General features: G+C 40.5%; 1 protein-coding gene across 4 annotated transcripts in view; it reads right to left on the bottom strand.

The window, feature by feature from the left end:
• ZNF385D (zinc finger protein 385D) overlaps window positions 1-27304 on the bottom strand; it is a 931118-nt gene that overhangs the window by 117335 nt on the left and 786479 nt on the right. The window lies entirely within an intron of this gene.

Genomic DNA, 27304 nt, shown 5'->3' with positions numbered 1-27304 from the left:
CAGAATCATTTTTGCGATACACTAGCCAGTTTCTGGGTCACAATGTCTGGGAGATTTCTTCTTCTTTGGCCCATAGCTGAACTACTCAGATACACAGCCACTGAAGTATAATTAAAAAGCCACTTAAACTTCAGCGGCTGAGTGTCTGAGTGACACACACGAAGAGTGGAAGTGAACTGCAATATGTCCAGCTGGGCTTACCAGACTCTGAAAACGGTCTTCCAGGCTCCTTCCACTGCTGCCCCTTTGATGCAGACAAGCATAGCCAGTTTGGAAGCTCCACGTTAATGATGTTAAAACCACAAGAGGGAAAGGCTGGGATTCCTAACTTACCACTTGGAAAAGGACACTGTTGGATGCTGCATAAGCAACAATTAATTAGAGCCAGTGGACATCTTTTGATTGATTTATGCCACAGCTAGGGTTACATTAATGTAATGAATGCATCCACATTCTTCTTCTTATGCTTTAAACCTGATAAACAGAGAAAGAGAGGCTTCCCGGCCAATGTAAAGATGAAAGGGCAAGTGAGTAGAGAGGTACAATTAATGAAGCCTGCAAAGCTTATTTTTTAGCTAATATTTGCCTAAACGAAGCACCAAAGGGCTCTGCAATTCTCTCATTTTGTGATTTTAAGAGACATAAGAATGTAAGGTGTCTTTCTTTTTTTAAAGTATTTCTCTGGATAGCATGGAGTAAAGAAATGTCTAGGGGAGACACTGAGTTTCAGACCTGAACAGACCCAGGAGCCTTCCATACAATCCCTTGTTGGTTCTTATTAGATCACTGCTTTCCTGGTTCGGTGGGCACACCCACTTTCCCCAAATTCTCTACCTGAAACCAGGACTCAAGGCTTTTTCATCAAAGCCAGGTCATTACCCGGCTTCTTACCACCGGGCAACAGGATTTGAGTTTCTGAGATCCTATTTGACTTTGACAGAATACATCAAAACACCCTCTCCTTCCTAAAGGGACCCACACATGATTGATGAAATTCCCCAAGATTTTAACATCTTGAACTTCAAAACTAAGTACTACTTTTCCCAGGAACCCTTCAAATCTACATACAGCCTTTTATGTTCCTTTGTTTTCCCTGGCTGTCCGTTCCCATCACACACTAAGAAAGCTTAAAAATTAAAATAATTCTGAAAAAAATAAATAAATAAATAAAGGAGAAAAAAAAATTAAAATAATTTACTCATGTCTTTGAAAAAAAAATTTCCAGGAGACACAGAAATATAATCTTGTTATTCTTTTTTCAATCTTACCTGAATTTCAACTATCTATTTTAAATGCCTTTTGTAAATCATTCATTTTTCACTAACTTCAAGTGAAGAAGATAAGAAACATTGGTTGAAAATTGGTGCGTAGATGCAAAAACATATATATACATATATATATAAATCAGTTTACAATTAATACAGCCCAGAAGATCATGATCCCAGGTTACTTAAGCACTAGGCATTAATCTTATTCTAAGTAAAATAGATGGAAACTAATTTTCACTTAAAGTCTGGCTTCCCACTCATAAACTGTATGACCTCAAGCAAGTGGCTATGCTTCAAACCTCAGGTTTTTCACTTACAGAATTATTATAGGAAAGGTTATTTTTTACTTTGTGGGAATCAAAGTTAAATAAGTAAACTTTCAGCGCCTTAAACAAAGACTAAATTTGAGTGTGATTTCTGGAATCTCCACCTCGTCTTTCACTTGATTAGCTCTTTATCACATCACAACCCTTTCGTGGAAGAGTTTGCTTTTCCTCCATCCAGTCCTCAGACCCATCTCCTGGGGAACCTTGACGAACGGCCCACAGCTACGAGAATGGGAGGAGGATTTATTACATCAGTAGTCTTAGTAACGTAGAAACAGAGATGTTAAGAATGTTTTCATAATAACTTACAGAGGTTATATTAAAACAGAGCTTTGGCATGAACAAACAAAATCTGTTTCATGGGCATTTCACGCTAAGGAACTTGAGACATCTAAGTGCCGCCGCCCCCCACCCCCCAACGGCCAAGCCCGGAGGATGCGGGAATCTGAAGCTGTCCTCTTCTGCTGCAGCTCCCGCTAAGGGGAAGCAGGGTGGAAGGGGAGGCCCAGAGGACCAGCAGTCCATCCCGCAGAGGCACAAGGAGAAGAGCTTGCCACGGCTGGGAAAGACCGATAACACAGGAGCAGAGGGAATGAAGGAAATGAACGAATGAATGGATGGAGAAGGAAATTCGGAGGAAGGAATTCCCAAGTCCCATCCAAAGGGACTGATGCATGACTTAGTGGATGGATAGATTCGAGATTGGAGAGATAAATAAACCTGTGACTATGCACAGCCAACTGGCGTGAGACTTCCTTGCTGGCAGGAGGCTGGATCTCCCCAAGTTAGTATCACGGGCGTAGCTACACTCTTACACGTGCTTGCAAAGCTTACACCTCCTCCTCGCAGGTAACAGAGCGTAAAGAGGAGCTGCTGGGCTGCAAGCCAGGGGTCGAAGGATGGGGGAACAACCCTTGGGTGCTCGGTTGTCCTGCTCACAGATGCTGCTTCATGTCTCTACAGACGGAACTGAAGAACTTTCTCTGGGACCCTCAAGGGGAAGGGGTGCAGAAAAGGGATGCTGTCAGAGATATCTTTTCATATAACACCTTAGCGGTCACTGTCATAGTATATTTTTAAAAAACAGGAAGCAAGATATGTAGTGTTTCAGGAGAATTCCTCTGTCTTCTTCATCGAATATTCTACCTCTGGTTAAAGTTACATGAAAAGACAAAATTCTGATTTACTTTTTCTTATAACAGATGGTGGGAAAATGAAAAATGGTGATGTTATTGTTGTTTCTTTTAAACATTGACTTGACTAACATCATTGTTAGTTTCAATTTCCACTCTCATTTTCTCTGTAACTCAGAGGTGGGTCACATTCCCCAGATCTTTCAGGAACACAGGAAACAAAACTGGAGCGCAAACTGCCGAAAGACGTATGTTCCCTTTTGTGACGGCTGCAGGGATCACTGTGTTGAACGAAACGCATGGACTCTATGGTCAGAAGACCTGGCTCCAAGCCTAGCCTCACCCCTTGAAGGCACAGGGGACTGATTGACATAGCCAGAGCGTGAGCTTCTCATTAGCGAAGCTGAAGTAACAACGCTTGGTTATTTGTTCATTCATTCATCAAATGTTATAAGAATCCATACCATGGGCTCAATTCTGGGCTAGATCTAGGGCTAATGCTGAAAAAAAAAAGAAAGAAAGGACTCAATCCTTGTACTTGGTAAGCTTAGCATCGTTAGGATTAAAGGAGACTAAATTTAAAAAACATTAAGTTCTTAATACATAATCATTACATCTATTATTGCCCAGAACACTGTAACTATTACAACACACAGACCAACCTTCGTTCAGGTTATGAGGTTTTTAGGGGATTTCTAGATTTCCATTTTTTTTAAATCAGCAAAAAAGAGCAATCTGCTTTCTGATGAAGTGTTTCTCCCACACTGGATTGCTATAAGAAAAACCAAAGTGAATTTGCATGCACATATGCATGAATCATACTGAATTGCTAGCATTTGGCCATTTCAACCTATAAAACCAGTGATTTTATATGCCCCTCATAATATGTCACCAGTGAGAAGGTGGGCATCAAAAGACATACGTGGGAAGGAGAACGCAGAGTGATGAATAGCACATGTTGCAAAAATTTCAGTCTATTCAACATCACATTTGACTAAATATAGATTTCTGATCATTAGACTTTAAGATATTCTTCAGAGTGGAACATTTTGGCTTCCTTCTGGTTTCAGCTCCAATGTGAGTTCTCCAAGTCTAATGAAAAGTACCTTTGAAGTGAATCATCTGTACCCCATATCTGAAACAAAGGTAGGCAGCACTGCACAAAAGTCTCTGTCAGTGGTCCGTGATAAAATATCCTGAGTAAACATTTCAAGTAGAAACACATTCAACGTCTTCCCTGATCATGTTCTTCTTCACATTTCCTTCTTTATCCTTCACCAGTTCACTCCAGCACATACTGAGTTCATCCCATGCTTACTGAATGCCGAAGATGGCCAGAAAGCATTCTAGATACTGTGCATTCAAAAACACACTTGCAACAGTGTGTTTAGAGAGACAAACAGCCTATGTAATTTATTATCTGGCTCCCCAAAATATCCATAATGTCTGACTCCCAAAACTTTCTGCAATCAGTTTCCACAGGTACAGAAATTTGAGGGGTAAAGATCTTGTGACCCGAAACCTGAGTCTATACTCCGTGAAGATGGATATAATCACTGCCATAAATTAGCCAGTTACGCATAAAGCTCCAGTGACAAACAAGGCCAGAAGCCATGCCAGGTCCCTGAAATTACTGACGCACGACCAAACCTACAGTGAGTGGGAACAAGTGGCCCTCGCCTGGGACAGTGCAGCTCTAAATCTTCCCAATGGGTTCAGAAATAAGCGCTTCACCATTTCACATGAGTGGAGGAACTCACTTCATCATTGGCCTGTCGTATGAATTGCTGACACAAGAAACTTATCCCCACTTAGAAAATCACAAATACCAGGAGATTGCTCGTCAGTTGGAAAATGCCTGGCTTTTTCACCCACGCTGCCTTATATATGAAAATAAAGACCAGTTCTTACGGTGGTACATTTTGGAGCACTAAGCATTTAAACTCTAGCTTGCTGCGCTAATCCTCTAGCGGTAGGCTTCTCGTGAATCTGTCAATGGCATATACATTTATTTATAACTATGCATCTATTACCTCCCTCTATGACTCAAAATGCCAGCAGTCTGATACCTGAGTAGCAATTCACCGGATAACATTTTGAAAAATGTTAAGTCAAACCTCCATTTATTACACATGATCTTGTGGTTGAGGATTAGAAAGTGAGAGAAAAGCCAGAATCAGCCTGTCAGTTTCTGAGTCAAGCTACAAACTGCTCCCAGAATTAACTGAAATCATTTATCTGTATTTTAAAAAATAACATAGTGACTATGCATGTTCAAAGCTTCAGAGGAAGACAGAACCGACCAAAAGGATAGACTCTACATTGGCAGAGCCTAATTGACATCAATTATCTAACTGAGGAAAAATGATCAAAGTACTGGACACTTAGCAAGACTTGCCTCAGACACAACGTGTGGTTTTGAAAAGACGCTGAGTATGAATAACATGACTACCTTTATGTCACTATCAGATATAAGAAGGAAAAAACAATTCACTCTAAATAACTGCTGGGAATTTGACACCTTGCTTATAATACTCTCTTTAATCCTCAGAGACATCTTATATTGTGGTGCTGGTATCTTTACTGTACTGTTGAAAATCTGACATTCATAGACATTAAAAAAGAGTCTTGCACAAAATTATACAACTAAAAAGCACGAAGGTAGGAATAGGTGGGTCCATGTCCCTTAGACTGTACATTCATGAAGTTTGGGCAGACGGTACCCTGGAAAATAACTGTTTTATCACCTGGACTCCCACCATGGAGCAGCTGCAAAACTGACACTTGGGTCTTGGTGATTTCTCAAGGGATCATCCGGCGATTTTAAACAGTTTGCTCCATCAACACCTAAAGCTGTTTACTACAGCAGGCTTAACATGATCCCCTCTCTGTTCTCCAGAGAAAGGTGCTTCAGCTCTCTGTCACAGAGAGGCTGGGACGAAACTCGTCTGTCCTCAGCAGCCGTCCCTCAAGCTCTGACCGGGGGGTGAGCTGGGGCAGAGTTTCTGCGCGCGGTTCACTCCAGGAAGCACAGCTGGGCTGAGGAGACCTCTTTTCCTAAATTCTCTTGCCAAGCTGAATTTTATGATCTTCCCTGGCAGAGGATCAAATGCAAACTCCTAACTTACAGCCAAGTTATCTTACAGCAGCTGTTGGAAGAACTAATTTAGAATGCAAATCTGGTCCTTAATCTACAGAAAAACTGTTGCGATGATGGATGACTTTTGAAGCAATAGTTCATGAAAGACATCTCTAATGCCCTCTAGTATTACAGAGGAAGAAATATTTAGCTGCCATTTGCTTTTATTTGTTTGCTTTGGAGCAACAAAGCCCTCTAGGAGGGGCTTGAAATCCCAGGGAAAAAGGGTCCAGGTGTTTAAAATCGGCCTCAATTGTCTCTTCCACATAAGTAACACAGAGATCAGAAGACAGATGTGGATGCTAAGCTTCAGAGGATTTCTTTGTGTGCAGGACTTCACTGCATTAGGCTAAATCATCTAAAGGACAAGACACCCAGATGTAACAATTTGTCTAGAATTCCTAGCAATGTCAAGAAAATGGAAAAGTTAGTACCTATCACTGCTCATAGGATCCTGTTACTCCACTTATGAATTATCTAAGTTGACACAGTGTTTCTTCTCTTTATTCACTTACTTGCCAGCTAACAGTGACCTTGTACAATACCTAATGCGTGAAGGGTTCACGGAATCTTTCCACAGCTTTGATCCTCAGGCCTTCAATCCACCAAAATCTCAGAAAATACTCAGTCCTGGGTATGAGGAAGTTTCTTATTTTTCCATTGAGTGACTAAAAGAACCTGAACCTGGGGAATACCTATGCAGATCTCATCTGATGGCTGTCAGAGAGAATGCAAGAGACCAAGAGACGAATGTGTGTCTCTACCTGTTCCTGTTTTATTAGGCATGAGAATGATGATGGCGGAGCTTTAAATCAATTCGAAGAACCATTAGGATAAGAATGGGATGGAATTTATTCATGTAAACAATGTTACTTTGAGAAATACAAACTGTAGAAGACAATATTTTAAGCAGAAAAAGTATGTTCTATGAGGCTATAAATTAAATTCTTAAAAGTATATAATTCATAAATATATATGAATATATTATAATAAATGTTATACACATCACATATTTATATTTATAGATACAAATATATGCAATGCATTATATATTTATGTAAATTTATTATATATTATATCATTTTAAATTTTATATTATATGTAAAATTCTTAAAATAAAACATTTATAAATATATTTCATCTATATAAAATATAGTTATATGCATATATACTTATAAATTATATCATTTGCTTACAAATGATATCATGTTAAGCAATAGGACTTGATATTAATAACCAACAAAATTAGAAGAAAACAAAATAAATAATGAGAGATTGCTCTAAGGAGGAAAGAGTGAGAAAGGTGGAGGTAAACCCACTTTGGGTTTTAATGAGTCTTTCAGTCTGGCTTGTGCATGATGGAGAAGCACTTGTCCTCTAAGTAACTTAACTTGGACTGATTTATCTTGTGTGCTCAGGTGCTCGGTCGTGTCTGGCTGTGATCCCATGGGCTGCAGCCCACGAGGCTCCCCTGTCCGTAGGATTCTCCAGGCAGGAACCCTGGAGTGGTTTCTCCAGGGGAACCTCTTGGCCAGGGGCTGCCCGCGAGTCTTGCAGCTCCCGCACTGGCAGGCGGGACCTGAGCTCTGCACCGCCGGGGCAGTCGACCGGAAACTCTCAGGGCCTGCGGTACGCTTCCCGCTCGTCCCTCTCTCCCGGGCTCCCTGCTCCACCGGAGTCAGCGTGCTCAGAGCGGAAAGGGACAGCGGGGCAGGACCCACGCGGCTGTGCGCCCTGCCTCTCCCCAGCCCATCCCGCCACGGCTACCCGCGCTGACGCAGACGCACAGCCGTCTGTGTTACTGACCCACCCGTCTGTGGGAGGGGAGGTGGGGCTTCAACTGGGATCAGGAAACTCGCCTGGATTCCCACCAACAACAGCGGGGTGAGCGGGACCGACCACACTTAACAAATACCCTCTTTGCTCCCCAAGGGCACTGCCAAGGCCCCTGATCACCCTAAATCACGTATCTGGGCACTCATCCTGTTTGCTTTGGCAGTACTGGATGGAGGACCCCAGCAACACATCTGGTGTTAAGAATACCAAACAGATCCTGGACACTGACTGTCTGCGGAGGGACCAAATACTGTGGTATCAGAAAAGGAAGGCAGATCACAAGAGGACGACTCTTCATTCATGGAGGGTCCACTGGGGAGAGGGGCCTCCCTTCACGTCTTCTAAGAAGACCTGCACTCCTTGGCATGGGGTGTGGGCTTTGATGGTGTGGCGAGGAAAATCAAGGAAGACAAGCTGCGAGAGGGCTGAGATGCTTCCAAGCTCGGGTGAAACCAAGTCCAGGTATATCTACCTGCACGCATCATGGTATTTACTGAGTTGTTCATTTATGCACCCAATAAATATGTATTAAGCAAGATATATCAAGTACTGCTCTAAGTACCTGGACAAAACAGTGAACCAAACAGGCAAAAATATTTGCCCCTATAGAGCTTACAGTCTGATTGACAGCAGACAATCAGCTTAACAAGTAAGTAAATGATGTAGCATAGTGTAAGGTAATTAGTTCCTGAATGAGAATCACCAGGTAAGGAGAAGGAGATGACAAGTGTTCAGATCCCAAGCACACAGGTCAGCGTAAACATCACTTGGTGGTGACCTGGGGGCAAAGTTTGAAGAAACAGACCATGCAGAAATGAGGAAAGAGTGTCCAGGCAGAAGTAAGAGTCCATGCAAAGACCTAGAGGTGGGAAGGCCCGGAGTATTTAAGACAGAGTCAGGACGGTGGGAAATTCTTCAAGAGATGGGAATACCAGACCACCTGACCTACCTCCTGAGAAATCTGTATGCAGGTCAAGAAGTGACAGTTAGAAACGGACATGGAACAACAGAGCGGTTCCAAATCAGGAAAGGAGTATGTCAAGGCTGTTTATTGTCACCCTGCTTGTTTAACTTATTTGCAGAGTACATCATGCAAAATGCTGGGCTGGATGAAGCACAAGCTGGAATCAAGACTGCCAGGAGAAATATCAGTAACCTCAGATACACAGATGACACCGCACTTATGGCAGAAAGTGAAGAAGAACTAAAGAGCCTCTTGATGAAATTGAAAGAGGAGAGTGAAAAAGTTGGCTTAAAACTCAACATTCAGAAAACTAAGATCATGGCATCCAGTCCCATTACTTCATGGCAAATACCTGGGGAACCAATGGAAACAGTGACAGACTTTATTTTCTTGGGCTCCAAAATCACCTCAGATGGTGACTGAAGCCACAAAATTAAAAGATGCTTGCCGCTAGGAAGAAAAGCTATGACAAACCTACACAGAATACTAAAAAGCAGAGACATTACTTTGCCAACAAAGGTCGTCTAGTCAAAGCTGTGGCTTTTCCAGTAGTCATGTATGGATGTGGGAGTTGGATTATAAAGAAAGCTGAGCGCCGAAGAACTGATGCTTTTGAACTGCGGTGTTGGAGAAGACTCTTGAGAGTCCCTTGGACTGCAAGGAGATCCAACCAGTCCATCCTAAATGAAATCAGTCCTGAATATTCATTGGAAGGACTGAGGCTGAAGCTGAAGCTCCAATACTCTGGCCACCTGATGCAAAGAACTGACTCATTGGAAAAGACCCAGATACTGGGAAAGATTGAAGGCAGGAGGAGAAGGGGACGACAGAGGATGAGATGGTTGGAAGGCATCTGATTTAACAGACATGAGTTTGAGCAAGCTCCAAGAGATGGTGAAGGACAGGGAGGTCTGTTGTGCTGCAGGCCGCAGGGTCACAAAGAGTCGGACACGGCTGAGTGAGTGAACGACAGAATAACAACAGTTCCGGGCTGGGACCAGTTTGGGGTGAGTGCAATACTTGACTCAGGAGGAAATTTTAAGGGGATCCTAAAAGACTCAATAATCAAGATGAACACTATTTTAATGCAGTATTTTGTAAACATTAAAGTCCACCCAAAATGGGACTTCCCTGGCAGTCCAGGGTTCAGCCTCTGCGCGTCCATGGCTGGGGTGCCAGTTCCATCCCTGAAGGGGGAACTGGGACCCCACACGCCTGTGCGGCCCAGTCAGAGAAACACACAAAGTCCATGCGAAATTCAGAAGTCCAAGGCGAACAAAACAGCAACGCTTGATACGGGACAGAATCTGACTTCACACCGCCCAGCCCAGCCTCACTCACCCCATTCCCATAAAAGTTTATGCACAAAAACAGGCGGCCAGCCAGTGGGCCACAGCGGGCCAGGTCTGACTCTTTTCATGCTGCATTTGTTATTTGCCCTGGTGACTGAGCTGTCCCGCACCGACTTAAACTCGGCATGTGCCTCGCTCACCTCGCCCTAGGCCTGGCCTGCGAAGGGGCCACATGCCCGCAGAGGCGGCAGCGGGAGGAGGGGAGGTCAGGAAGGCCGCTGGAGGCCACGTGTCGAGGCCCTGTGGCTGGTCCAAAGACTCCGCCTTTCGATCCAAATGAAATGCATCACCCCTGGAGGGTTTTTTGTTTTTCAACAGAAAAGCCACCTAGTCTCAACTTGTCTTGTAAAAATGATGGGTAAAAGTAGAATCAGGGAGAATGACTAAGAAGATGTTCATGGTATTCGAGAAGAGAAGAGAGATGACCGTGTCGAGGATCAGCGGGAGCTGGTGAAGAAGTACTGATTCTGGAGGCATATTGTTTGTTTTGGTTGAAGTAGACTTGACTTACAGTGTTGTGTGGTAGTGTGTGAAACTTCAGGTATTCAGCAAAATGATTCTGTTATACACATATATGTGTACACACACACACACACGCACACATAGGTTATTATAAGATATCAAGCAGAGTTTCCATGCTATAAAGTAGGGTCCTTGTCAATCATCTATTTTATGTATTTGCTGTTGTTCAGCTGCTAAGTCGAGTCCAACTCGTTGAGACCTCATGGACTGCACCACATCAGGACCCTCTGTTCTCCACTATCTCATAGAGTTTGCTCAACTTAATGATCATCAAGTCAGTGATGCCATCCAACCATCTCCTCCTCTGTCTTCCCCTTCTCCTCCTCCCTTCAATCTTCTCAGCATCAGTGTCTTTTCCAGGGAGTTGGCTCTTCCTATCAGGTGGCCAAAGTATTGGAGCTTCAGCTATATCAGCAGTCCTTCCAATGAATATTCAGGGTTGATTTCTTTTAGGATTGACTGGTTTGATCTTCTTGCAGTCCAAGGGACTTTCAAAAGTATTCTCCAGCACCACAGTTTAAAAGCATCAATTTTTCAGTGCTCAGCCCCTTTGGAAATGAACTGAGATCATTCTATCATTTTTGAGGTTGCACCCAAGTACTGCATTTTGGACTTCTTTATTGACTATGAGGGCTACTTCATTTCTTCTAAGGGATTCTTGCCCACAACGGTCATCTGAATTAAATTCGCCCATTCCCATCCACTGATTCCTAAGATGTCAGTGTTCACTCTTGCCATCTCCTGCTTGACCACGTCCAACTTACCTTGATTCACAGACCTCATATTCCAGGTTCCCGTGCAATACGGACTTCATTTTCACCCCCAGATACATCCATGACTGAGTGGCATTTCTGCTTTGGCCCAGCCACTTCTTTCTTTCTGGAGCGATTAGTAATTGCCTTCTACTGTTCCCCAGAAGTGTTTTGGACACCTTCTGATCTGGAGGGCTCATCTTCCAGTGTCATATCTTTTTGCCTTTCTTTACTGTCCACGGGGCTGTCTCAGCAGGAATACTGGAGTGGATTGCCATTTACTCCTCCAATGGACCCCATTTTATCAGAACACTTCACTATGACCCATTGGTTTTGGGTGACCCTGAATGGCATGGCTCATAACTTCATTGAGTTACACAACCAGAAGGCTATGATCCATGAAGGGGCTTTTATATATAATAGTGTATATATGTTAGTCCAAATCTCCTAATTTATCCCTTCCCCTCTTTTCTTCTTGGTAATCATAAGCTTGTTTTCTATGTCTGTGGGTCTATTTCTGTTTTGTAAATAAGTTCAGCTGTATCATCTTTTTAGATTCCATATATAAGCAATATCACATGATACTTGTCTTTCTCTGAATTACTTCACTTGGTATGACAATCTCTAGGTCTATCCATGTTGTGGCAAATGACATTATTTCATTTTTCTATGGCTGGATATATTTTGGAGGTAAACTAACATGATGTGTGTAGAACTAGACAGAGAGGGTGAGATAGGAGGAAATGATGGTCTGGACATTATCATCAGGTGAACCAGAAGGATGGATTTGCCATTGTCAGAGAGATGCTGTAACAGAGAGCAGGTTTAGGAGAGTGGACCGTGGCCTTCAGCTCTGAATGTTTTGGGTTTGCGGTACCCAGATTTGCTCATCAAGTGAGCACACAGAATGAGCAGTCGATATGACAGCATGAAGTGGAGGAAGAGATTTCAGCTAAAAATACAATATTGACACCACCTTGAAATCTCTATGGGGCGTCCGTGGTGGCTCCAATCTAAAGAATCTGTCTGCAATGCAGAAGACCTGGCTTCAGTCCCTGGGTCGGGAAGATCCCCTGGAGAAAGGAGAGGCTACCCACTCCAGTATTCTTGCCCTGAGACATCAATGGACGGAGGGCTATCGTCCATGGGGTCACAAAGAGTCAGACACATATGAGTAACTAACATTTTGAAATCTGTATAGACAATTTATTCCCCTCTCTCACCTCCAGATACTGAAGCCACTGTCCCATGAACTGGAATTGAAAAAGCTTTTGTGCAGAGAAGACATCTCTTCATGAGATAGCAGTATGTTAACTTTCACTCTTTTGAGCATCTCCAGTGGCGTAGGAGTTTATTTAAAAACAAAAGAAACTGGATTCTCAATAAAGTACCTACGGTCAAGTTAGTTTCCACTGAGTTTCAATTCATCAGCTTTTTTCAATTTAAAGATTGGCAGCGTGTTTCAGGCCAGAGGAAATGACAAGGTCAAACTGTTAGTAATGATGTTACAAATGTGTAACTTCCCAAAATCTGCATCACATTTCTTGTCAACCTGTAAAGTGCTAACAGAATCACAATGTAACTAAACACCTCCACAGCGGGAACACAGGAGAAAGAGAGGGGAGAAAGGGGACTGTTCCCTGAGTCATTCATCTGCATTAAAGATCTGTCATTTCATATACGTCTCCAGTAAACGATAACACATTTCTCAGACAATCTGAGTCTGTTCAGGTCAGTTCAGTTCAGTCGCTCAGTCATGTCCGACTCTTTGCGACCCTGTGGACTGCAGCACGCCAGGCCTCCCTGTCCATCACCAGCTCCCGGAGCTTGCTCAAACTCATGTCCATTGAGTTGGTGATGCCATCCAACCATCTCATCCTCTGTCGTCCCCTTCTCCTCCTGCCTTCAGTCTTTCCCAGCATCAGGGTCTTTTCCAATGAATCAGCTCTTCGCATTTACCCTTGTTTTGTTTCACAGATTAATGTAAGAATTAATAATAGCTAAATGCATCAAATGAAAACAGCAGTCTCTCTTTGTAGTCCTATTTCACTCAAAAATAGAAATTTATAATATTTTGTAATAACCTATAATGGAGTAGAGTATAAAAAAAGAAATATATATGTCTAACTTAATCATTTTGCTGTGCAGTTGAAACTAACACAGCATTGTAAACCAACTATATTTCAATAAAAATTTAAAACTCATGATTCCCAGCAACCAAAAAGTAGATGATGTATTAAAAAACAGAAATAAATCATTATCCTAGGCAGTCCATCCATAGAAGAAACTGTAGGTTTTGTTGATTCAACCTTTTGATAAAAAGGTACAGTTTCTAATTAAATCCATATTATTCTGTACTTCCATATTCTACGCAGGTTTTCTTATAATGCTGTACTCTTAAAGTTAAAATAACTTTCATCCTTCTCTAACTTACTGATCTAAATTTTATAAAGTAATACAAATCCAATGAAATACAAGGAAGAAAAAATGTCTTTGTGGGGTACACAAATGACATATCAAATGTTTCTTTAAACGGACGTTTATTTTAAATACTTTATGAAAAATCAATAAATATTTTTCCATGAAAATGTCTATCATTGCTCCAGTACTACTCTGAAAATGCCACTGTTTTAAGAAATCAGAGTTGACTTAGAGAAATAAGAATTCCTTTTCCCACACAGAACACATATTACAATAGAGAAGAGACTTGAGGCTGCAAAGGAGGGGTGGAGGAGAGAAGGACTGGGAGGTTTAGATTAGCCGATGCAAACATGCAGGATGGATACAGCACAGGGGGCTACACTCCGTATCCTGTGATTCACCGTCACGGAGAAAAATATAGAAAAGGATATGCACACAGGTAACTGAATCACTCTGCTGCACAGCAGAAATTAACACAGTGTAAATCAAAAGTACTTTAACAGAAATATCATTATCATCATAGCTAAGAGTAATGCTGACTCTGAGCAATTGATTTAAAAACATTTACTTCTCAATGTCTTTTTAAACCACGAAGAGAGCTAGTGTTACTTAAAATTAATTCAAAATTTAAGATAAATATTCCCGAGCCCAAGCCAAAACATAAAAGAAAAAAAAAAAATCTAACTTGGGAAACCATTTTCAAATCCACAAAATTAGACTTGCAAACATTCTAGTAAAACGTATGCCAAACTGTCTTACAGCAGCATTGAATATTCATTGAATTATCATTCATATGATTTTAATTTCTACCATAACTGCATTAAGAATGGGAAAAAGTTAACACAAAAATAAGGAGAAATAGATTATAAGCTACTCTTTGGAATGAAGAAGGCAAAAGCACAATGATAAGAACAATACAGTAGAAATGACAAACCAGATTTTGAGTGCTATTTTGGGAGCATCTTTTGTATGAGGGAGCAGACTGAGGCAACGATAGCCGTGACAACTCAATGAGACCAAATGTAAATGATAAAGCCATGGACAAAAGCCTTGACGGAAAGTGCTTTTCCCTTCCCGGGGCGATCTGCGCTGGCCTTCCAGGTGTAATATGATGTTCACTGATGAGCTGATCAACAGAACAGAACATCTACCCAGCTGTAATCAAGAGTGATTGATGGTTGGGACAAAAAAGTTGATTATCATGACAAGTTCGCTGATGCAGAGAAAATAAGCCTCTGCTTGGGAAATGGATAAAACCTGTTCAGAGACTACCTCCTGAAACCTTATTATATGGAATCTAAGAGAAGGCTTAAAGTTGTGCAGAGGGGCCTCATGTCCCAATAAACCTGATAAGAATAAATCTGCCATACATCAATCTTCAGAGACTGCTAGGTACAGGATTTAAAAATACATGTAGACCCAATAAAATGGAAGCCACGTACTCTCAAGGCTATGTGTGTGATTCTTAAAAGTTCTCTCTCCATGTCTCAAATTATCACTGAGAATTGCACACGGACACAGAATATTAAACTTTGACGGCAGAGCACGCCTCCATGTGTCCTCACTGCTCCTCCACACAAGGAATGGGCTCCCAAAGGACTGCAACCTTTACTACTATCAGATTCAATCTGTATCAAAACTGAGATTTGGATGGAGACAACAGATCCCGGAGGCAGTATTTTGCATTGAAAATGAGGTTTGGCAGGCTTGAGAAAGGTGAATCCAGGCCAGAACGTAGGGTGCATGTACAGGTTTGTGAAACAGTGGCTGGATTATCCAGAGATCCACAGGTTGTGGAGATAGGCACCCCTCTTTTCAGGTTCTGGTTCTACCGTCATATTCTATCAATGCAACCTAAATTTAGTGCGTGATTTATAGCAAGCCTGGTACAGTGTCATTCTCCATCAATTCATGATACAACCAAACAGCCATTCCTCAACTAGTCATCCTAAAATATGCAGTGGGAGGAAGGTAGGTTCATCTCATCTCCAGAGAGATCTTTGGTCATGGGGACACTCAAGAAAGGTAAGTATATTTCATCACAATTACTGTAGTTAATTAGGGCTAGTGGTGCTAGTGGTAAAGAACCCACTTGCCACTGCAGGAGAGGTAAGAGACACTGGTTCAATCCCTAGTCAGGAAGATCCCCTGGAGGAGGAAATGGCAAGCCACTCCAGTATTCTTGCCTGGAAAATCCCATGGACAGAGGAGCCTGGTGGGCTACAGTCCATGGGGTCACAAAGAGTCAGACACGACCAAAGCAACTTAGCACACACACACACTACAGTCAATTAATACAGAGAACAGGACTCAGGAAAAGAGACAATAACAAACACAGCTATAAGGAAAGGAAAAGTCCATAAAACCCAAAATGGCTTAAGAACAGTCTTATGAACTACCTCTCTCCCCCACACCTCTGCGCTATGCGGTCCTAAGTTTCCAGGGCTATGGTGAGACTGATAATATATGAAATGCTGAAATAAGTTACAGTGAAATATAATAAAAAATTGCAAGTAGCCTGATAAACAGTGACTACAATAAACGCAAATGGTTGAACAAACTTGATTTTTCAAATTTTGAGGCTTTTTATTATTGGCAACCATTAATGCAGTTGCTACTTTTGGCTTCTACAAGCTCATTAGTGCCTAGTGATATTATAAGAAATGCATATGGTGATAGAAAGAGATACAAAACAACTGAGGACATTTATAGAAGACATGTACATCAACGATTTCTGAGCCACGGGGCTACATCAAGGATCTTATTCCATGGCTAATAAAGACTTCATGAGTCAGAAAGTGAGGAGGTGGCTGGTGTTCTCTGAAATCTTCAGGGTGTAATCATAAAGTTAAAATTGGGGGATTTGGACTACACTGATTTCTTTGCAAATAACTGAAAATTCAGAGGTTGTTACAAGGCAAGCTTTCCTCATCACAAGAACCAGCTTCGAGGCGGTTCTCAAATCTAATTCCACTTATTCATTTCTTTTTCAAGTCATGTGAATTTCCATTTCTCAGGTTTCAGGGAACCAGTTACTTAGGATACGAATCCTGCTTTGTAGGCAGGCGGTGGGGAAGAGGCAACCTAAAATTCCATTTTTTATCAAAATGCAGCAATTATTCTAAATGTTCTTAGTGAAGCTGCAATAGACACTGTCTTAGAAAATCCTGTTTCAATGTTCATTTTCTTGAAATGGCAATAAAGAAAAATGTTTCTGGTCTTGAGTACTTTGGACATTTATTTATTCAACATTTATTGAGTGATACCTAAGATTGGTAGAGCTCTCCCAACATTAATAGGCTGCCTGCCTCATCTCTGGGGGCAAAGAAAGAATTTTAGTATATTTAATCAGGATCATACCTCTTGCTCACCACGTTCAACCCTCCCCATCACACCCTGTCCTTGAATGGTTTACACATGCCTAACTCTCTTCTCATACTTTGCATCCAACAGGTGGCATTTGATGAAACAGACTTGCAGAGATTCTCTATTTCCCCCACCTGTCAAAACTTACCACAATAATGTTGCTTGCCCTTGATGCAATTCTCAATTTTTAAATACATTCCTAGGTTCTAGCAATCTGTACTAGTGGCAATCTTACCACTGGCATTAACCTTGACTAACTAGTTCGTTATTTGTGGAGCTGAAGTGACCGATTAGTCTTGGCTGAAAACTCAGCCAACACCAATACAAGTCTTGAAATAAATTTTCTTTAGGGAAGGTCCCTTGATAAGAGAAGTAAAACAAGGAACACAAACTTTGATACAATAGACCTGTTAAACCTAATTGATATCTATAGGACATTTCACCCCAAAACAATGAATTTCACCTTTTTCTCAAGTGCACATGGAACCTTCTCCAGGATAGATCACATCCGGGGCTATAAATTTAGCCTTGGTAAGTTCAAAAAAATTGAAATCATTCCAAGCATCTTTTCTGACCACAATGAAGTAAGATTAGATGTCAATTACAGGAGAAAAACTATTAAAAATTCCAACATATGGAGGCTGAACAATACACTGCTGAATAAACAACAAATCACAGAAGAAATAAAAAAGTGAAATCAAAATATGCATAGAAATGAATGAAAATGAAAACACAATAACCCAAAACCTATGGGACACTGTAAAAGCAGTGCTAAGGGGAAGGTTCACAGCAATACAGGCTTACCTCAAGAAACAAGAAAAAAACCAAATAAATAACAAGGGGAAGGTTCACAGCAATACAGGCTTACCTCAAGAAACAAGAAAAAAGTCAAATAAATAACCTAACTCTACACCTAAAGCAACTAGAAAAGGAAGAAATGAAGAACCCCAGGGTTAGTAGAAGGAAAGATATCTGAAAAATTAGGGCAGAATAAAGCAAAAGAAATAAAAGAGACCATAGCAAAAATCAACAAAGCCAAAAGCTGGTTCTTTGAGAAGTTAAATAAAATTGACAAACCATTAGCCAGACTCATCAAGAAACAAAGGGAGAAAAATCAAATCAACAAAATTAGAAATGAAAATAGAGAGATCACAACAGACAACACAGAAATACAAAGAATCATAAGAGATTATTATCAGCAACTAACTATATGCCAATAAATGGACAACTTAGAAGAAATGGACAAATTCTTAGAAAAGTAAAATTTCCAAAACTGAACCAGAAAGAAATAGAAAATCTTAACAGACCCATCACAAGCACGGAAATTGAAACTGTAATCAGAAATCTTCCAGGAAACAAAAGCCCAGGACTAGACAGCTTCACAGCTGAATTCGACCAAAAATTTAGAGAAGAGCTAACACCTATCCTACTCAAACTCTTCCAGAAAATTGCAGAGGAAGGGAAACTTCCAAACTCATTCTATGAAGCCACCATCACCCTAATACCAAAACCTGACAAAGATGCCACAAAAAAAAGAAAACTACAGGCCAATATCACTGATGAACATAGATGCAAAAATCCTTAACAAAATTCTAGCAAACAGAATCCAACAACACATTAAAAAGATCATACATCATGACCAAGTGGACTTTATCCCAGGGATACAAGGATTCTTCAATATCCACAAATCAATCAATGTAATACACCACATTAACAAATTGAAAAATAAAAACCATACGATTATCTCAATAGATGCAGAGAAAGCCTTTGACACATTCAACATCCATTTATGATAAAAACCCTCCAGAAAGCAGGACTAGAAGGAACATACCTCAACATAATAAAAGCTATATATGACAAACCCACAGCAAACATTATCCTCAATGGTGAAAAATTGAAAGCATTTCCCCTAAAGTCAGGAACAAGACAAGGGTGTCCACTCTCACCACTACTATTCAACATAGTGTTGGAAGTTTTGGCCACAGCAATCAGAGCAGAAAAAGAAATAAAAGGAATCCAGATTGGAAAAGAAGAAATAAAACCCTCACTGTTTGCAGATGACATGATCCTCTACATAGAAAACCATAAAGACTCCACCATAAAATTACTAGAGCTAATCAATGAATACAGTAAAGTTGTAGGATATAAAATCAACACACAGAAATCCCTTGCATTCCTATACACTAACAAAGAGAAAACAGAAAGAGAAATTGAGGAAATAATTCCATTCACCATTACAATGAAAAGAATAAAATACTTAGGAATATATCTACCTAAAGAAACAAAAGACCTATATACAGAAAACTATAAAACACTGGTGAAAGAAATCAAAGAGGACACAGATAGATGGAGAAATATACTGTGTTCATGGGTTGGAAGAATCAATATTGTGAAAATGACTATACTATCCAAAGCAATCTATAGATTCAAAGCACTCCCTATCAAGCTACCAACGGTATTCTTCACAGAACTAGAACAAATAATTTCACAATTTGTATGGAAATACAAAAAACCTCAAATAGCCAAGGAAATCTTGAGAAAGAAGAATGGAACTGGAGGAATCAACCTGCCTGACTTCAGACTCTACTACAAAGCCACAGTCATCAAGACAGTATGGTACTGGCACAAAGACAGAAATATAGATCACTGGAACAAAATAGAAAGCCCAGAGATAAATCCAGGCACCTATGGACACCTTATCTTTGACAAAAGAGGCAAGAATATACAATGGGAAAAAGACAACCTCTTTAACAAGTGGTGCTGGGAAAACTGGTCAACCACTTGTAAAAGAATGAAACTAAAATACTTTCTAACACCATATACAAAAATAAACTCAAAATGGATTAAAGATCTAAATGTAAGACCAGAAACTATAAAACTCCTAGAGGAAAACATAGGCAAAACACTCTCCAACATAAACCACAGCAGGACCCTCTATGACCCACCTCCCAGAATATTGGAAATAAAAGCAAAAATAAACAAATGGGACCTAATTAAAGTTAAAAGCTTCTGCACAACAAAGGAAACTATAAGCCAGGTGAAAAGACAGCCCTCAGAATGGGAGAAAATAATAGCAAATGAAGCAATGGACAAAGAATTAATCTCAAAAATATACAAGCAACTCCTGCAACTCAATTCCAGAAAAATAAACGACCCAATCAAAAAGTGGGCCAAAGAACTAAACAGACATTTCTCCAAAGAAGACATACAGATGGCTAGCAAACACATGAAAAGATGCTCAACATCACTCATTGTCAGAGAAATGCAAATCAAAACCACAATGAGGTACCATTACACACCAGTCAGGATGGCTGCTATCCAAAAGTCTACAAGCAATAAATGCTGGAGAGGATGTGGAGAAAAGGGAACCCTCTTACACTGTGGGTGGGAATGTAAACTAGTACAGCCGCTATGGAGAACAGTGTGGAGATTTCTTAAAAAACTGGAAATAGAACTGCCATATGACCCAGCAATCCCACTTCTGGGCATACACACTGAGGAAACCAGATCTGAAAGAGACACGTGCACCCCAATGTTCATTGCAGCACTGTTTATAATAGCCAGGACATGGAAGCAACCTAGATGCCCATCAGCAGATGAATGGATAAGGAAGCTGTAGTACATATACACAATGGAATATTACTCAGCCATTAAAAAGAATTCATTTGAGTCAGTTCTAATGAGGTGGATGAAACTGGAGCCTATTATACAGAGTGAAGTAAGCCAGAAAGAAAAACAACGATACAGTATACTAATGCATATATATGGAATTTAGAAAGATGGTAACGATAACCCTGTATGTGAGACAGCAAAAGAGACACAGATGTATAGAAGAGTCTTTTGGACTCTGTGGGAGAGGGCGAGGGTGGGATGATATGGGAAAATGGCATTGAAATACGTAAATTATCATATATGAAGCGAATCGCCAGTCCAGGTTCGATGCATGAGACAGGGTACTTGGGGCTGGTGCACTGGGATGACCCAGAGGGATGGGGTGGGGAGGGAGGTGGGAGCAGGGTTCAGGATGGGGAACACACGTACACCCATGGTGGATTCATGTCAATGTATGGCAAAACCAATACAATACTATAAAGTAAATAAATAAATAAAAAAAAAAAAACTGAAAAAAGAAAAAAATAAAAGAGAGAGAGAGAGGTAAAACACAAAGCTGGGACTTAGGAGCCTGGTTTTCAGCCCTAGTATGATGTTTCAATAGCTTAGAGATCTTGAAAAACTCACTATCTTGGCCTTTGGCTTTTCCATCCATACAATCTATAAAATGGACAGAATGATTTCTTAGACATCTCTTAAGTTCTAACTTAACAATTCTCAGAGGGACTCACAGTATTACATAGAAATATGAAAATCTCCATGATCACTGAAGGCTACATACACATCTGCCTGTCATATCTAAAATCAACTTTCTCTTTCTAGACTTTCAAAGTCAAATTTTCCATGTCTAGGGCAAGTTGATACAAAAGTGAATTTTATTCATTTGTTTTTCCTTGTTTATCAAGAAAACAAGCCCAGAGAAATATGGACTCTTTTATAAGAATTTTTCTTTTATCCTTAGTTCCTTACCCTTCATTCCACCCACAGTTGAAACTCTAGAATGTTCAAGTCGATTCAGAGTCCTAAAAGGTCCCAATATTGAAGGTTTATTTTTAAAAGCCTGACAAAGAAACCCACCGACTCTTCAGTAGATTCCCATATTCTTAACTGGCACATTGTCTCCCAAAATCTAGAACAGCCAGGCCCAGTATTTCTTGTTCGGTCTTACTGTTCAAGGTTTGTTTCCTGAGAATTCCTGGCAGGGTCTCGGGCTCTATGCAAGATGCAGAGTCGAGTGAACCAAGCACCCTCCGAGGAACCGCTCGAAGGAGCTCCTCCCATGGGCTGGCCGGGCGACTCCAGCCTACCGGCCCGATTGTGTCCTCAGGCACCGACACTGGACTGCCCTGTCCTAGAACCGCATCTGAAGGGGCAAAGTGCCCAGGGGGAGGGCCCGACGGTCAGACCAGCGCTCTAAATAGCCTGCGAGTCCCGGAGAGAAAGAGCACACACTTCTGAAAGAGATGCTTCAAAGTTGCCTGAAAATTAAATTTATAACTGGGTTCCTCTGAAGATCCTTTGGGACACAGCAGCAGCAGCAACAGACTTAAAGAGGTTGAGAGTTTTTTTTTTTTTATAAAGGCAGCTGTGCCAAGGACAAGTGGTACCTGCTGGTTTTAAAGGTAAAAGGTAAAGACTGACCTGGAGTGGGCGTCTCCAATGTTAACACAAAGATACACAAAGATGCTTTCAACAGGGTCGATCTCTGCAAGTACTTTTTTTTTTTTAAGGAAGATATTTTCAAACTTCTATATTCCTTAAGAAGTACTTTAACATTTGAAGAGTGAAATATCTGTAACTTAGTTATTTATCCCATAAAATTAAAATGACCATTCCATTTCATTCACTATAGAGTTTATAATCCCATTGCCTACATGTTGCATTTTATATCCTTACAAAATGGCTATAAGAAATGGCTCATCATTTTAAATGAGATGATTGTGGAACACAATTAAGATAGGCTATTAAGAGAAAACACATCTAGATAATGGGTTGTCAAATTCCTGATAGAATTTTTTTTCTACCAATTCACTCAGCTTCTTTGGATGCTGTGTGTCTTCAGGTTTGAGGTTACATGGATTTCCCCCAGGCATAGGTCTGTACTAACCTTTCTCCTAAGATATCAATAAAACACTGAAATTTGAATGATATAACAATAATATCACTCAGCTTTCCTGGGCATCTCGGAGACTGAAGACACGACCATAAACAGGCATGAAATATCTAGAAAATTGCAACTGAGACTTGCAAAATAAAATTTTCAATTTGGGATAAAACACGTAGCTTGAAAACCATAACAGGATAGTAGAGGCAAACATCCTTTATAAAACTGAAGCATACTCATAAAGGAAATTTGGAAAATAAGTAAAAACAAAAGAATAAATAGTTCTTCCACTCCAAAACAAGTATGAGTTTTTGTTTTTCTCTCCATCTAAGCAGCGTTTCCTTTAAATATCAGGATTCTACCCCCCCCCCATATTATTGATTTAAATATTTAAAAGATGTGTCCTAAGATCTTATGTTAAAGACAGTGTAATTATCTAAGTTTGGTCATTTGGTAAGAAAATATCCTCCCATTAGCATCTTCATCATTATGATGCCACGTTTGATTATGGAAGTTTTCAACAGAGATAGGAACTATATTCAAATGTATTGTTTGGTTCCACTACATTTCTGGGTTCTAAAATGCAGAACAACGATGGTTTCTATTTTATAATACCATCGGGAAATGGATCAATTATAATGGTGATGCTCCCGAGGGTTCCCTCTGGAGGGGCTTGCAATCTGTAAGGAATGTCTTCTAAGGGGGTTGCTCCCCTCTGGTTCATCAGTCCCCTGAAGTCATTACCGCTTGGCTGTCTTGAGCCACACAGGATTTGTTCCTGCTGTATTCTAGTTCGGGGGTGTACACAGACACTTGCATTTCCCTTGTGTTTATGTCTAACCGTGTGAGTGAAGAGCAGTGAAGGGGCATTGGGAAGGCTCTGCAGACCTTGCAGGGAGCGGAGCCCGCAGGGAGCGGAGCCCACGGGGAGGACGGCCCAGCACAGTGGACTGCCTGCCCAGGTCATTCCACCAGGCAAGGAGGCCTGGGACCCTCTCTCTGGGACGGCTGGGCAGGAGACACTCAGGACACCAGCCACCCTATCTCTGAAGGGGAGGCTGGCTCTCTGGGTGGACGTGCCGCCCTGCCTGGAGCAGGTGAGGCAGAAACGGCCTGGACACTCACACCAACCCGGCGTGGCCAGCCTCTGCCATGCAGCCTTGGACAAGCCTTCTCCGTGCTTCATGCCTTAGTTTCCACCTTGAAATTAGCAAGCTTTCTTCTGTCTCTAACATACCAGTAAGTGCTGTTTGGGGGACGGCCACCAGAGTGACGCTTAGATACTACAAGTTTGTGATCCCTCAGTTTCGGAGCCTGAGATCTTATTTTCCATTCTGTAAACAGTCATTGAGTAATTAATCATTCTCTACCTCACTTAATAATCTCACAGCCATGCTGGACTTGCTGTAAGTTGTCTTTCAAAGGCACACTTACTAACTGGTCCAGGCCAATGGTAATTTACACTTATTTTAAGATGTTGATAAAATAATTGGTCAAATGACAACTTTTCATTCTTTAATTGGAAGCCTTTTTGCATAACTCCATGTGTGTCCCACATAAATGCCAAAAAGAGTTTCATTTTTTCCCCAAAGTGAATGCCTGCACCAGGAGAAGGTAATCTGATTTAAAATGCATACAATATAATGTGCTACTTAGAAAAATATCCACAGGGTGAAAAATGGAAAATGTACCGCACAGGAAACATGTATGGTATAACACCAAACTACAGGCTTTATAACACGAAGGGTTAAAAAAATAAATAAAAGCTTAGAGGGGAAGGAAATTGAATTTTCATGATGCAGAGATGAAAAGAACTACAAGCTATTATTTTCATTGGAAGAGGAAGAAGCTTTGAAATGTAAAAAGGTTCATAAGGCAAAAATACTTTCCTATGTGACAGAGGATTCAACCAAGCATACAAGTGAATTACAGCGTCACTTTTCCAGATTCTAGGTTTAAGAATGGAAACAGGATGATAAATGCTTGATATACGTGGAAAGAGCAAACAGGCAGTTTTATTGGGATTTAAAGCTTTTGAAGAATAAAATGATCTATATGCACATATATATGTATTTTCTCTTTATTTTGAGACATTTATATATGAATGAATGGATCATAAATCCAATTTATCGTGGCATTCAGTATTAAATATTTCATGAAATTGGTATTTATAGATATGACCAGTCAATGAATAAACAAATCTTATATTTTCAGCACATTAGTTTCCCTTTATTGACATCATAATGCCATAGAGACATTTTTAAGGTCTCTAAAGGAGTTTCCACTCCTATATTTCAATTTTGCAATAATTATATTTTGCTTGTACATCATAGTTAATAGGTTGCTATGCCATTCATAAACTCAATAATATTGGAACTTCCTACATAAAAAAATATAATTTAAAAAATGTGCACAGCATAGTAAATTTATATTCAAGGTTCAAGACAAGGAAAAATGTAAATAAGGGCAGTGAAGGCATGCGTCCCATTTGCACAGATCAGAGAACTGGACTGTGCGAATATTTGACACATTCAGGTGGCCATGTTAGTTATTCAGGCCAAAGCTGAATCAAACATCCACATGAGTGTCTACTGAAGGCATGACAGGGATATTTAGGTCCTAATCCCTGGAATGATGGATATGTTGCTAAATTTAAAATAGAAAAGTTATTCTGGATTATCTAGGTGGGGCCACTGTGATCACAAAGGTCCTTAAATGTGGAGGGTAAGGCAGAAGAGAGAGTGATTCCGTATGAGATGAGCTCAATCAGCCTTGTAGTCTTGAGGGTGGGAGTGGGTATCAGGCCAAGGAAAGAGGGCAGCTTCTAGAAAAGAAAGACAAGGAATTGAAATCTCCCCAGGGCCCCCACAGGGCCATCACCCTGCTGACACCCTGCTTCCGGCCCTGTGAGACCCATTCTGACTCTCAGCTCCAGAACTACGCGGTCCCACAGCAGAGTCACCTTAAGACACTAAAGGTGTGGCACTCTGTTAGGGCAGCAAAAAAAGATGAACACAGCAGCATCTAACCAGTAGTCAAGCCTGCAACTGCTCAGTATGTGACACTGATACGTGTCACACCTCCAAACACCGCAGGACTTTTCCTTTTAGAGGAATCTGAAAGCAAAGTTGTGAGAGTGAGAACCTATTTCCCTAAAAGATACATCCTGGTCCCTATATCACCTTGAAAATTCATTAGCAAATGAACACAAATACATTTTTTTTATCCTCTCTTATGATGGAAATAAAATAACTTTACGTTTTAGAAAAGAAGTATGCAAATCTTTATTTTTATTATGTTGCTTATGTTAATAATCATAATATAGTGTTTCCTAAGCATATCTAGTTTTTTTTTTTTTTCAATCTGATTTTGATATCCATCTGGAAGGTTAGTAGAAACACTTAAAAAGATATTAAAAAAAAAAAAAGGATCAACTGTCTTGAAGTGGTGAGCTACCCATTACTGGAGGTCGTCAACCCACAGACTTAGTCTTGATCTGGCCAATGGTTTTCTTTCAATATGTGGGAGATTGGGTTAAATAAGCTTGAAATCTCTAAGACTTCAGTTTACAGGAAGTTTCCTTAACATGGACAAAAACATTAGCAGTGAAACTGTTGGCAGAAAGCTTGATATTTGAAGGAGCCCCATTAGATGTAAAGAGTGCAAATGTGGCTCCTGAAAGACTTCCTCAACATCATCCAATCAGTTCCAAAGTGAAATATCAGAATAAAGAAGGATACACTCAACAATTATGGAAATGTACAACTGCTTGCCGAGTATCGAAAAATGATCAGGACTGCACTACTAAGTTCAGAACTCTTGTTTGTATGTCAGGGAAACTTTTTGTGTACCAGCTGGGAGAGAATATTACATAATACTAATCACTTGAAATACTTGTAAGTCAAACTATAGTAATTTTCTTAAAATTCAAATCAAGGTGCTAATTATTAAAAAACAAACAATGAAACAAACAAACAAAAACAAAAGACAACCTTTCAAATAAAATGCTGTATGCTTACTGTATTCTTTCAATATTAATAGTAGCCCATTCGAGTGCTATGCAGGCAGACTCCTCTCCATGTTTTGAAGTCAGCAGAAGGAATGTTATAAAATTACCCTGGTGATTGTACCAGTTTAAGGATGAGATCATAAGACAATAGCAAAATTTATACAAAATGAAATATTCTCATAGAAGGAAAAAGCCACTCTTTTTGTGACACGTCTATTTCCTCTGCCTGATTATCTCATATGCGACCCTCATCATCAGATCACCTAAGGGACTTATTTGCCTAGGGTGACTAAATGCTAGAAGGCCTAACATTCTCTAGAACCCAGATTTGTTTGGTCATCTCCATACAGCACATCAATTTAGGGCCAGCTCATGGCACCCTGGAGGGGTCACACTGACAGGCTGGGGTCCTCTGTTTGCCAAGCGCACCCACAAATGTTCAATTTTTGTTCCTTCCAAACCTGCATTCCTTTTCTTTTCTGTTATCTCAGGACCAACTC

This window comes from Cervus elaphus, chromosome 32 (assembly GCF_910594005.1).
Source record: "Cervus elaphus chromosome 32, mCerEla1.1, whole genome shotgun sequence".
Taxonomy (NCBI): Eukaryota; Metazoa; Chordata; class Mammalia; order Artiodactyla; family Cervidae; genus Cervus; species Cervus elaphus.
The sequence above is the reverse complement of the archived record's forward strand: the minus strand, read 5'-3'. Positions and strand labels throughout refer to the sequence as shown.